A 9,961-nucleotide genomic window follows, 5' to 3' on the forward strand; every position below is an offset into this window, starting at 1 on the left:
TTTGCTTGAGGGGTTAATACCGTGGTCACTAACAAGCAGCGAATAAGAAGTTCCTAGTCAATCCGGGGGAGAAAAGGGAGGACACACGCGCTCGCTATAAATGAATATTGCGGACCAAACATTCCAGGTGCGATCATACCAGCACTAATGCACCGGATCCCATCAGAACTCCGCAGTTAAGCGTGCTTGGGCGAGAGTAGTACTAGGATGGGTGACCTCCTGGGAAGTCCTTGTGTTGCACCCCTGAAAACATCATTTTTTTTTTCCCTTTAAAAATCCACTTACGGCTCAAAAGTTTGTATTTTTTGTTTTAAATCTTTAAAAACTCATTTATTTCGTATTCCTTGAGGGGTTAATACCGTGGTCACTAACAAGCAGCGAATAAGAAGTTCCTAGTCAATCCGGGGGAGAAAAGGGAGGACACACGCGCTCGCTATAAATGAATATTGCGGACCAAACATTCCGGGTGCGATCATACCAGCACTAATGCACCGGATCCCATCAGAACTCCGCAGTTAAGCGTGCTTGGGCAAGAGTAGCACTAGGATGGGTGACCTCCTGGGAAGTCCTCGTGTTGCACCCCTGAAAACATCATTTTTTTTTCCCTTTAAAAATCCACTTACGGCTCAAAAGTTTGTATTTTTTGTTTTAAATCTTTAAATCTATAAATGAATATTGCGGACCAAACATTCCGGGTGCGATCATACCAGCACTAATGCACCGGATCCCATCAGAAATCCGCAGTTAAGCGTGCTTGGGCGAGAGTAGTACTAGGATGGGTGACCTCCTGGGAAGTCCTCGTGTTGCACCCCTGAAAACATCATTTTTTTTTTCCCTTTAAAAATCCACTTACGGCTCAAAAGTTTGTATTTTTTGTTTTAAATCTTTAAAAACTCATTTATTTCGTTTTCCTTGAGGGGTTAATACCGTGGTCACTAACAAGCAGCGAATAAGAAGTTCCTAGTCAATCCGGGGGAGAAAAAAGAGGACACACGCGCTCGCTATAAATGAATATTGCGGACCAAACATTCCGGGTGCGATCATACCAGCACTAATGCACCGGATCCCATCAGAACTCCGCAGTTAAGCGTGTTTGGGCGAGAGTAGTACTAGGATGGGTGACCTCCTGGGAAGTCCTCGTGTTGCACCCCTGAAAACATCATTTTTTTTTTTCCCTTTAAAAATCCACTTACGGCTCAAAAGTTTGTATTTTTTGTTTTAAATCTTTAAAAACTCATTTATTTCGTTTTCCTTGAGGGGTTAATACCGTGGTCACTAACAAGCAGCGAATAAGAAGTTCCTAGTCAATCCGGGGGAGAAAAGGGAGGACACACGCGCTCGCTATAAATGAATATTGCGGACCAAACATTCCGGGTGCGATCATACCAGCACTAATGCACCGGATCCCATCAGAACTCCGCAGTTAAGCGTGCTTGGGCAAGAGTAGCACTAGGATGGGTGACCTCCTGGGAAGTCCTCGTGTTGCACCCCTGAAAACATCATTTTTTTTTTCCTTTAAAAATCCACTTACGGCTCAAAAGTTTGTATTTTTTGTTTTAAATCTTTAAAAACTCATTTATTTCGTTTTGCTTGAGGGGTTAATACCGTGGTCACTAACAAGCAGCGAATAAGAAGTTCCTAGTCAATCCGGGGGAGAAAAGGGAGGACACACGCGCTCGCTATAAATGAATATTGCGGACCAAACATTCCAGGTGCGATCATACCAGCACTAATGCACCGGATCCCATCAGAACTCCGCAGTTAAGCGTGCTTGGGCGAGAGTAGTACTAGGATGGGTGACCTCCTGGGAAGTCCTCGTGTTGCACCCCTGAAAACATCATTTTTTTTTTCCCTTTAAAAATCCACTTACGGCTCAAAAGTTTGTATTTTTTGTTTTAAAACTTTAAAAACTCATTTATTTCGTATTCCTTGAGGGGTTAATACCGTGGTCACTAACAAGCAGCGAATAAGAAGTTCCTAGTCAATCCGGGGGAGAAAAGGGAGGACACACGCGCTCGCTATAAATGAATATTGCGGACCAAACATTCCGGGTGCGATCATACCAGCACTAATGCACCGGATCCCATCAGAACTCCGCAATTAAGCGTGCTTGGGCGAGAGTAGTACTAGGATGGGTGACCTCCTGGGAAGTCCTCGTGTTGCACCCCTGAAAACATCATTTTTTTTCCCTTTAAAAATCCACTTACGGCTCAAAAGTTTGTATTTTTTGTTTTAAATCTTTAAATCTATAAATGAATATTGCGGACCAAACATTTCGGGTGCGATCATACCAGCATTAATGCACCGGATCCCATCAGAACTCCGCAGTTAAGCGTGCTTGGGCGAGAGAAGTACTAGGATGGGTGACCTCCTGGGAAGTCCTCGTGTTGCACCCCTGAAAACATCATTTTTTTTTTCCTTTAAAAATCCACTTACGGCTCAAAAGTTTGTATTTTTTGTTTTAAATCTTTAAAAACTCATTTATTTCGTTTTGCTTGAGGGGTTAATACCGTGGTCACTAACAAGCAGCGAATAAGAAGTTCCTAGTCAATCCGGGGGAGAAAAAAGAGGACACACGCGCTCGCTATAAATGAATATTGCGGACCAAACATTCCGGGTGCGATCATACCAGCACTAATGCACCGGATCCCATCAGAACTCCGCAGTTAAGCGTGTTTGGGCGAGAGTAGTACTAGGATGGGTGACCTCCTGGGAAGTCCTCGTGTTGCACCCCTGAAAACATCATTTTTTTTTTTCCCTTTAAAAATCCACTTACGGCTCAAAAGTTTGTATTTTTTGTTTTAAATCTTTAAAAACTCATTTATTTCGTTTTCCTTGAGGGGTTAATACCGTGGTCACTAACAAGCAGCGAATAAGAAGTTCCTAGTCAATCCGGGGGAGAAAAGGGAGGACACACGCGCTCGCTATAAATGAATATTGCGGACCAAACATTCCGGGTGCGATCATACCAGCACTAATGCACCGGATCCCATCAGAACTCCGCAGTTAAGCGTGCTTGGGCAAGAGTAGCACTAGGATGGGTGACCTCCTGGGAAGTCCTCGTGTTGCACCCCTGAAAACATCATTTTTTTTTCCCTTTAAAAATCCACTTACGGCTCAAAAGTTTGTATTTTTTGTTTTAAATCTTTAAATCTATAAATGAATATTGCGGACCAAACATTCCGGGTGCGATCGTACCAGCACTAATGCACCGGATCCCATCAGAACTCCGCAGTTAAGCGTGCTTGGGCGAGAGTAGTACTAGGATGGGTGACCTCCTGGGAAGTCCTCGTGTTGCACCCCTGAAAACATCATTTTTTTTTCCCTTTAAAAATCCACTTACGGCTCAAAAGTTTGTATTTTTTGTTTTAAATCTTTAAAAACTCATTTATTTCGTTTTCCTTGAGGGGTTAATACCGTGGTCACTAACAAGCAGCGAATAAGAAGTTCCTAGAAAATCCGGGGGAGAAAAAAGAGGACACACGCGCTCGCTATAAATGAATATTGCGGACCAAACATTCCGGGTGCGATCATACCAGCCCTAATGCACCGGATCCCATCAGAACTCCGCAGTTAAGCGTGTTTGGGCGAGAGTAGTACTAGGATGGGTGACCTCCTGGGAAGTCCTCGTGTTGCACCCCTGAAAACATCATTTTTTTTTTCCCTTTAAAAATCCACTTACGGCTCAAAAGTTTGTATTTTTTGTTTTAAATCTTTAAAAACTCATTTATTTCGTTTTCCTTGAGGGGTTAATACCGTGGTCACTAACAAGCAGCGAATAAGAAGTTCCTAGTCAATCCGGGGGAGAAAAGGGAGGACACACGCTCTCGCTATAAATGAATATTGCGGACCAAACATTCCGGGTGCGATCATACCAGCACTAATGCACCGGATCCCATCAGAACTCCGCAGTTAAGCGTGCTTTGGCGAGAGTAGTACTAGGATGGGTGACCTCCTGGGAAGTCCTCGTGTTGCACCCCTGAAAACATCATTTTTTTTTTTCCCTTTAAAAATCCACTTACGGCTCAAAAGTTTGTATTTTTTGTTTTAAATCTTTAAAAACTCATTTATTTCGTTTTCCTTGAGGGGTTAATACCGTGGTCACTAACAAGCAGCGAATAAGAAGTTCCTAGTCAATCCGGGGGAGAAAAAAGAGGACACACGCGCTCGCTATAAATGAATATTGCGGACCAAACATTCCGGGTGCGATCATACCAGCACTAATGCACCGGATCCCATCAGAACTCCGCAGTTAAGCGTGTTTGGGCGAGAGAAGTACTAGGATGGGTGACCTCCTGGGAAGTCCTCGTGTTGCACCCCTGAAAACATCATTTTTTTTTTCCCTTTAAAAATCCACTTACGGCTCAAAAGTTTGTATTTTTTGTTTTAAATCTTTAAAAACTCATTTATTTCGTTTTCCTTGAGGGGTTAATACCGTGGTCACTAACAAGCAGCGAATAAGAAGTTCCTAGTCAATCCGGGGGAGAAAAGGGAGGACACACGCGCTCGCTATAAATGAATATTGCGGACCAAACATTCCGGGTGCGATCATACCAGCACTAATGCACCGGATCCCATCAGAACTCCGCAGTTAAGCGTGCTTGGGCAAGAGTAGTACTAGGATGGGTGACCTCCTGGGAAGTCCTCGTGTTGCACCCCTTAAAACATCATTTTTTTTTTCCCTTTAAAAATCCACTTACGGCTCAAAAGTTTGAATTTTTTGTTTTAAATCTTTAAAAACTCATTTATTTCGTTTTCCTTGAGGGGTTAATACCGTGGTCACTAACAAGCAGCGAATAAGAAGTTCCTAGTCAATCCGGGGGAGAAAAGGGAGGACACACGCGCTCGCTATAAATGAATATTGCGGACCAAACTTTCCGGGTGCGATCATACCAGCACTAATGCACCGGATCCCATCAGAACTCCGCAGTTAAGTGTGCTTGGGCGAGAGTAGTACTAAGATGGGTGACCTCCTGGGAAGTCCTCGTGTTTCTCCCCTGAAAACATCATTTTTTTTCCCTTTAAAAATCCACTTACGGCTCAAAATTTTGTATTTTTTGTTTTAAATCTTTAAAAACTCATTTATTTTGTTTTCCTTGGGGGGTTAATACCGTGGTCACTAACAAGCAGCGAATAAGAAGTTCCTAGTTAATCCGGGGGAGAAAAGGGAGGACACACGCGCTCGCTATAAATGAATATTGCGGACCAAACATTCCGGGTGCGATCATACCAGCATTAATGCACCGGATCCCATCAGAACTCCGCAGTTAAGCGTGCTTGGGCGAGAGAAGTACTAGGATGGGTGACCTCCTGGGAAGTCCTCGTGTTGCACCCCTGAAAACATCATTTTTTTTTTCCCTTTAAAAATCCACTTACGGCTCAAAAGTTTGTATTTTTTGTTTTAAATCTTTAAAAACTCATTTATTTCGTTTTCCTTGAGGGGTTAATACCGTGGTCACTAACAAGCAGCGAATAAGAAGTTCCTAGTCAATCCGGGGGAGAAAAGGGAGGACACACGCGCTCGCTATAAATGAATATTGCGGACCAAACATTCCGGTTGCGATCATACCAGCACTAATGCACCGGATCCCATCAGAACTCCGCAGTTAAGCGTTCTTGGGCGAGAGTAGTACTAGGATGGGTGACCTCCTGGGAAGTCCTCGTGTTGCACCCCTGAAAACATCATTTTTTTTTTCCCTTTAAAAATCCACTTACGGCTCAAAAGTTTGTATTTTTTGTTTTAAATCTTTAAAAACTCATTTATTTCGTTTTCCTTGAGGGGTTAATACCGTGGTCACTAACAAGCAGCGAATAAGAAGTTCCTAGTCAATCCGGGGGAGAAAAGGGAGGACACACGCGCTCGCTATAAATGAATATTGCGGACCAAACATTCCGGGTGCGATCATACCAGCACTAATGCACCGGATCCCATCAGAACTCCGCAGTTAAGCGTGCTTTGGCGAGAGTAGTACTAGGATGGGTGTCCTCCTGGGAAGTCCTCGTGTTGCACCCCTGAAAACATCATTTTTTTTTTCCCTTTAAAAATCCACTTACGGCTCAAAAGTTTGTATTTTTTGTTTTAAATCTTTAAATCTATAAATGAATATTGCGGACCAAACATTCCGGGTGCGATCATACCAGCATTAATGCACCGGATCCCATCAGAACTCCGCAGTTAAGCGTGCTTGGGCGAGAGAAGTACTAGGATGGGTGACCTCCTGGGAAGTCCTCGTGTTGCACCCCTGAAAACATCATTTTTTTTTTCCCTTTAAAAATCCACTTACGGCTCAAAAGTTTGTATTTTTTGTTTTAAATCTTTAAAAACTCATTTATTTCGTTTTCCTTGAGGGGTTAATACCGTGGTCACTAACAAGCAGCGAATAAGAAGTTCCTAGTCAATCCGGGGGAGAAAAGGGAGGACACACGCGCTCGCTATAAATGAATATTGCGGACCAAACATTCCGGGTGCGATCATACCAGCACTAATGCACCGGATCCCATCAGAACTCCGCAGTTAAGCGTGCTTGGGCGAGAGTAGTACTAGGATGGGTGACCTCCTGGGAAGTCCTCGTGTTGCACCCCTGAAAACATCATTTTTTTTTTCCCTTTAAAAATCCACTTACGGCTCAAAAGTTTGTATTTTTTGTTTTAAATCTTTAAAAACTCATTTATTTCGTTTTCCTTGAGGGGTTAATACCGTGGTCACTAACAAGCAGCGAATAAGAAGTTCCTAGTCAATCCGGGGGAGAAAAGGGAGGACAAACGCGCTCGCTATAAATGAATATTGCGGACCAAACATTCCGGGTGCGATCATACCAGCACTAATGCACCGGATCCCATCAGAACTCCGCAGTTAAGCGTGCTTGGGCAAGAGTAGTACTAGGATGGGTGACCTCCTGGGAAGTCCTCGTGTTGCACCCCTGAAAACATCATTTTTTTTTTCCCTTTAAAAATCCACTTACGGCTCAAAAGTTTGTATTTTTTGTTTTAAATCTTTAAAAACTCATTTATTTCGTTTTCCTTGAGGGGTTAATACCGTGGTCACTAACAAGCAGCGAATAAGAAGTTCCTAGTCAATCCGGGGGAGAAAAAAGAGGACACACGCCCTCGCTATAAATGAATATTGCGGACCAAACATTCCGGGTGCGATCATACCAGCACTAATGCACCGGATCCCATCAGAACTCCGCAGTTAAGCGTGCTTGGGCGAGAGTAGTACTAGGATGGGTGACCTCCTGGGAAGTCCTCGTGTTGCACCCCTGAAAACATCATTTTTTTTTCCCTTTAAAAATCCACTTACGGCTCAAAAGTTTGTATTTTTTGTTTTAAATCTTTAAAAACTCATTTATTTCGTTTTCCTTGAGGGGTTAATACCGTGGTCACTAACAAGCAGCGAATAAGAAGTTCCTAGTCAATCCGGGGGAGAAAAGGGAGGACACACGCGCTCGCTATAAATGAATATTGCGGACCAAACATTCCGGGTGCGATCATACCAGCACTAATGCACCGGATCCCATCAGAACTCCGCAGCTAAGCGTGCTTGGGCGAGAGTAGTACTAGGATGGGTGACCTCCTGGGAAGTCCTCGTGTTGCACCCTTGAAAACATCATTTTTTTTCCCTTTAAAAATCCACTTACGGCTCAAAAGTTTGTATTTTTTGTTTTAAATCTTTAAATCTATAAATGAATATTGCGGACCAAACATTTCGGGTGCGATCATACCAGCATTAATGCACCGGATCCCATCAGAACTCCGCAGTAAAGCGTGCTTGGGCGAGAGAAGTACTAGGATGGGTGACCTCCTGGGAAGTCCTCGTGTTGCACCCCTGAAAACATCATTTTTTTTTTCCTTTAAAAATCCAATTACGGCTCAAAAGTTTGTATTTTTTGTTTTAAATCTTTAAAAACTCATTTATTTCGTTTTCCTTGAGGGGTTAATACCGTGGTCACTAACAAGCAGCGAATAAGAAGTTCCTAGTCAATCCGGGGGAGAAAAGGGAGGACACACGCGCTCGCTATAAATGAATATTGCGGACCAAACATTCCAGGTGCGATCATACCAGCACTAATGCACCGGATCCCATCAGAACTCCGCAGTTAAGCGTGCTTGGGCGAGAGTAGTACTAGGATGGGTGACCTCCTGGGAAGTCCTCGTGTTGCACCCCTGAAAACATCATTTTTTTTTTCCCTTTAAAAATCCACTTACGACTCAAAAGTTTGTATTTTTTGTTTTAAATCTTTAAAAACTCATTTATTTCGTTTTCCTTGAGGGGTTAATACCGTGGTCACTAACAAGCAGCGAATAAGAAGTTCCTAGTCAATCCGGGGGAGAAAAGGGAGGACACACGCGCTCGCTATAAATGAATATTGCGGACCAAACATTCCGGGTGCGATCATACCAGCACTAATGCACCGGATCCCATCAGAACTCCGCAGTTAAGCGTGCTTGGGCAAGAGTAGTACTAGGATGGGTGACCTCCTGGGAAGTCCTCGTGTTGCACCCCTGAAAACATCATTTTTTTTTTCCCTTTAAAAATCCACTTACGGCTCAAAAGTTTGTATTTTTTGTTTTAAATCTTTAAAAACTCATTTATTTCGTTTTCCTTGAGGGGTTAATACCGTGGTCACTAACAAGCAGCGAATAAGAAGTACCTAGTCCATCCGGGGGAGAAAAAAGAGGACACACGCCCTCGCTATAAATGAATATTGCGGACCAAACATTCCGGGTGCGATCATACCAGCACTAATGCACCGGATCCCATCAGAACTCCGCAGTTAAGCGTGCTTGGGCGAGAGTAGTACTAGGATGGGTGACCTCCTGGGAAGTCCTCGTGTTGCACCCCTGAAAACATCATTTTTTTTTTCCCTTTAAAAATCCACTTACGGCTCAAAAGTTTGTATTTTTTGTTTTAAATCTTTAAAAACTCATTTATTTCGTTTTCCTTGAGGGGTTAATACCGTGGTCACTAACAAGCAGCGAATAAGAAGTTCCTAGTCAATCCGGGGGAGAAAAGGGAGGACACACGCGCTCGCTATAAATGAATATTGCGGACCAAACATTCCGGGTGCGATCATACCAGCACTAATGCACCGGATCCCATCAGAACTCCGCAGTTAAGCGTGCTTGGGCGAGAGTAGTACTAGGATGGGTGACCTCCTGGGAAGTCCTCGTGTTGCACCCTTGAAAACATCATTTTTTTTCCCTTTAAAAATCCACTTACGGCTCAAAAGTTTGTATTTTTTGTTTTGAATCTTTAAATCTATAAATGAATATTGCGGACCAAACATTTCGGGTGCGATCATACCAGCACTAATGCACCGGATCCCATCAGAACTCCGCAGTTAAGCGTGCTTGGGCGAGAGAAGTACTAGGATGGGTGACCTCCTGGGAAGTCCTCGTGTTGCACCCCTGAAAACATCATTTTTTTTTTCCTTTAAAAATCCACTTACGGCTCAAAAGTTTGTATTTTTTGTTTTAAATCTTTAAAAACTCATTTATTTCGTTTTCCTTGAGGGGTTAATACCGTGGTCACTAACAAGCAGCGAATAAGAAGTTCCTAGTCAATCCGGGGGAGAAAAGGGAGGACACACGCGCTCGCTATAAATGAATATTGCGGACCAAACATTCCAGGTGCGATCATACCAGCACTAATGCACCGGATCCCATCAGAACTCCGCAGTTAAGCGTGCTTGGGCGAGAGTAGTACTAGGATGGGTGACCTCCTGGGAAGTCCTCGTGTTGCACCCCTGAAAACATCATTTTTTTTTTCCCTTTAAAAATCCACTTACGGCTCAAAAGTTTGTATTTTTTGTTTTAAATCTTTAAAAACTCATTTATTTCGTTTTCCTTGAGGGGTTAATACCGTGGTCACTAACAAGCAGCGAATAAGAAGTTCCTAGTCAATCCGGGGGAGAAAAGGGAGGACACACGCGCTCGCTATAAATGAATATTGCGGACCAAA

At 43.3% G+C, this 9,961-nt stretch overlaps 31 non-coding genes across 31 annotated transcripts; all 31 read left to right on the top strand.

Annotated features, from left to right (window-relative positions):
- The first annotated feature begins 125 nt into the window (after window positions 1–125).
- LOC133826562 (5S ribosomal RNA) lies at window positions 126–244 on the top strand. Its single transcript, XR_009889278.1, has one exon. It is a non-coding gene; the product is annotated as a 5S ribosomal RNA (ribosomal RNA).
- Window positions 245–464: 220 nt separating this feature from the next.
- LOC133827024 (5S ribosomal RNA) lies at window positions 465–583 on the top strand. The gene has a single exon (XR_009889727.1). It is a non-coding gene; the product is annotated as a 5S ribosomal RNA (ribosomal RNA).
- Window positions 584–693: 110 nt separating this feature from the next.
- Window positions 694–812, top strand: LOC133826535 (5S ribosomal RNA). Its single transcript, XR_009889252.1, has one exon. It is a non-coding gene; the product is annotated as a 5S ribosomal RNA (ribosomal RNA).
- Window positions 813–1,032: 220 nt separating this feature from the next.
- Window positions 1,033–1,151, top strand: LOC133826334 (5S ribosomal RNA). The gene has a single exon (XR_009889057.1). It is a non-coding gene; the product is annotated as a 5S ribosomal RNA (ribosomal RNA).
- Window positions 1,152–1,372: 221 nt separating this feature from the next.
- On the top strand, window positions 1,373–1,491 carry LOC133827025 (5S ribosomal RNA). Its single transcript, XR_009889728.1, has one exon. It is a non-coding gene; the product is annotated as a 5S ribosomal RNA (ribosomal RNA).
- Window positions 1,492–1,710: 219 nt separating this feature from the next.
- LOC133826328 (5S ribosomal RNA) lies at window positions 1,711–1,829 on the top strand. The gene has a single exon (XR_009889051.1). It is a non-coding gene; the product is annotated as a 5S ribosomal RNA (ribosomal RNA).
- Window positions 1,830–2,049: 220 nt separating this feature from the next.
- On the top strand, window positions 2,050–2,168 carry LOC133826552 (5S ribosomal RNA). The gene has a single exon (XR_009889269.1). It is a non-coding gene; the product is annotated as a 5S ribosomal RNA (ribosomal RNA).
- A 109-nt stretch (window positions 2,169–2,277) lies between these two features.
- On the top strand, window positions 2,278–2,396 carry LOC133826363 (5S ribosomal RNA). Its single transcript, XR_009889086.1, has one exon. It is a non-coding gene; the product is annotated as a 5S ribosomal RNA (ribosomal RNA).
- A 219-nt stretch (window positions 2,397–2,615) lies between these two features.
- Window positions 2,616–2,734, top strand: LOC133826335 (5S ribosomal RNA). The gene has a single exon (XR_009889058.1). It is a non-coding gene; the product is annotated as a 5S ribosomal RNA (ribosomal RNA).
- Window positions 2,735–2,955: 221 nt separating this feature from the next.
- On the top strand, window positions 2,956–3,074 carry LOC133827026 (5S ribosomal RNA). The gene has a single exon (XR_009889729.1). It is a non-coding gene; the product is annotated as a 5S ribosomal RNA (ribosomal RNA).
- A 110-nt stretch (window positions 3,075–3,184) lies between these two features.
- Window positions 3,185–3,303, top strand: LOC133826352 (5S ribosomal RNA). The gene has a single exon (XR_009889075.1). It is a non-coding gene; the product is annotated as a 5S ribosomal RNA (ribosomal RNA).
- A 219-nt stretch (window positions 3,304–3,522) lies between these two features.
- Window positions 3,523–3,641, top strand: LOC133826855 (5S ribosomal RNA). Its single transcript, XR_009889561.1, has one exon. It is a non-coding gene; the product is annotated as a 5S ribosomal RNA (ribosomal RNA).
- A 220-nt stretch (window positions 3,642–3,861) lies between these two features.
- Window positions 3,862–3,980, top strand: LOC133826654 (5S ribosomal RNA). The gene has a single exon (XR_009889367.1). It is a non-coding gene; the product is annotated as a 5S ribosomal RNA (ribosomal RNA).
- A 221-nt stretch (window positions 3,981–4,201) lies between these two features.
- On the top strand, window positions 4,202–4,320 carry LOC133826514 (5S ribosomal RNA). Its single transcript, XR_009889232.1, has one exon. It is a non-coding gene; the product is annotated as a 5S ribosomal RNA (ribosomal RNA).
- A 220-nt stretch (window positions 4,321–4,540) lies between these two features.
- LOC133826452 (5S ribosomal RNA) lies at window positions 4,541–4,659 on the top strand. Its single transcript, XR_009889171.1, has one exon. It is a non-coding gene; the product is annotated as a 5S ribosomal RNA (ribosomal RNA).
- A 220-nt stretch (window positions 4,660–4,879) lies between these two features.
- LOC133827178 (5S ribosomal RNA) lies at window positions 4,880–4,998 on the top strand. The gene has a single exon (XR_009889876.1). It is a non-coding gene; the product is annotated as a 5S ribosomal RNA (ribosomal RNA).
- Window positions 4,999–5,216: 218 nt separating this feature from the next.
- Window positions 5,217–5,335, top strand: LOC133826364 (5S ribosomal RNA). The gene has a single exon (XR_009889087.1). It is a non-coding gene; the product is annotated as a 5S ribosomal RNA (ribosomal RNA).
- Window positions 5,336–5,555: 220 nt separating this feature from the next.
- Window positions 5,556–5,674, top strand: LOC133826846 (5S ribosomal RNA). Its single transcript, XR_009889553.1, has one exon. It is a non-coding gene; the product is annotated as a 5S ribosomal RNA (ribosomal RNA).
- A 220-nt stretch (window positions 5,675–5,894) lies between these two features.
- On the top strand, window positions 5,895–6,013 carry LOC133826889 (5S ribosomal RNA). The gene has a single exon (XR_009889595.1). It is a non-coding gene; the product is annotated as a 5S ribosomal RNA (ribosomal RNA).
- Window positions 6,014–6,124: 111 nt separating this feature from the next.
- On the top strand, window positions 6,125–6,243 carry LOC133826365 (5S ribosomal RNA). Its single transcript, XR_009889088.1, has one exon. It is a non-coding gene; the product is annotated as a 5S ribosomal RNA (ribosomal RNA).
- Window positions 6,244–6,463: 220 nt separating this feature from the next.
- Window positions 6,464–6,582, top strand: LOC133828604 (5S ribosomal RNA). Its single transcript, XR_009891210.1, has one exon. It is a non-coding gene; the product is annotated as a 5S ribosomal RNA (ribosomal RNA).
- A 220-nt stretch (window positions 6,583–6,802) lies between these two features.
- Window positions 6,803–6,921, top strand: LOC133826455 (5S ribosomal RNA). The gene has a single exon (XR_009889173.1). It is a non-coding gene; the product is annotated as a 5S ribosomal RNA (ribosomal RNA).
- A 220-nt stretch (window positions 6,922–7,141) lies between these two features.
- LOC133828606 (5S ribosomal RNA) lies at window positions 7,142–7,260 on the top strand. The gene has a single exon (XR_009891211.1). It is a non-coding gene; the product is annotated as a 5S ribosomal RNA (ribosomal RNA).
- Window positions 7,261–7,479: 219 nt separating this feature from the next.
- On the top strand, window positions 7,480–7,598 carry LOC133826160 (5S ribosomal RNA). Its single transcript, XR_009888891.1, has one exon. It is a non-coding gene; the product is annotated as a 5S ribosomal RNA (ribosomal RNA).
- Window positions 7,599–7,707: 109 nt separating this feature from the next.
- Window positions 7,708–7,826, top strand: LOC133826657 (5S ribosomal RNA). The gene has a single exon (XR_009889370.1). It is a non-coding gene; the product is annotated as a 5S ribosomal RNA (ribosomal RNA).
- Window positions 7,827–8,045: 219 nt separating this feature from the next.
- LOC133826329 (5S ribosomal RNA) lies at window positions 8,046–8,164 on the top strand. The gene has a single exon (XR_009889052.1). It is a non-coding gene; the product is annotated as a 5S ribosomal RNA (ribosomal RNA).
- Window positions 8,165–8,384: 220 nt separating this feature from the next.
- LOC133826456 (5S ribosomal RNA) lies at window positions 8,385–8,503 on the top strand. Its single transcript, XR_009889174.1, has one exon. It is a non-coding gene; the product is annotated as a 5S ribosomal RNA (ribosomal RNA).
- Window positions 8,504–8,723: 220 nt separating this feature from the next.
- LOC133828607 (5S ribosomal RNA) lies at window positions 8,724–8,842 on the top strand. Its single transcript, XR_009891212.1, has one exon. It is a non-coding gene; the product is annotated as a 5S ribosomal RNA (ribosomal RNA).
- Window positions 8,843–9,062: 220 nt separating this feature from the next.
- Window positions 9,063–9,181, top strand: LOC133826087 (5S ribosomal RNA). The gene has a single exon (XR_009888821.1). It is a non-coding gene; the product is annotated as a 5S ribosomal RNA (ribosomal RNA).
- Window positions 9,182–9,290: 109 nt separating this feature from the next.
- On the top strand, window positions 9,291–9,409 carry LOC133826149 (5S ribosomal RNA). The gene has a single exon (XR_009888880.1). It is a non-coding gene; the product is annotated as a 5S ribosomal RNA (ribosomal RNA).
- Window positions 9,410–9,628: 219 nt separating this feature from the next.
- On the top strand, window positions 9,629–9,747 carry LOC133826330 (5S ribosomal RNA). The gene has a single exon (XR_009889053.1). It is a non-coding gene; the product is annotated as a 5S ribosomal RNA (ribosomal RNA).
- The last annotated feature ends 214 nt before the right edge of the window (window positions 9,748–9,961 follow it).

This window comes from Humulus lupulus, chromosome 3 (assembly GCF_963169125.1).
Source record: "Humulus lupulus chromosome 3, drHumLupu1.1, whole genome shotgun sequence".
Classification (NCBI taxonomy): Eukaryota; Viridiplantae; Streptophyta; class Magnoliopsida; order Rosales; family Cannabaceae; genus Humulus; species Humulus lupulus.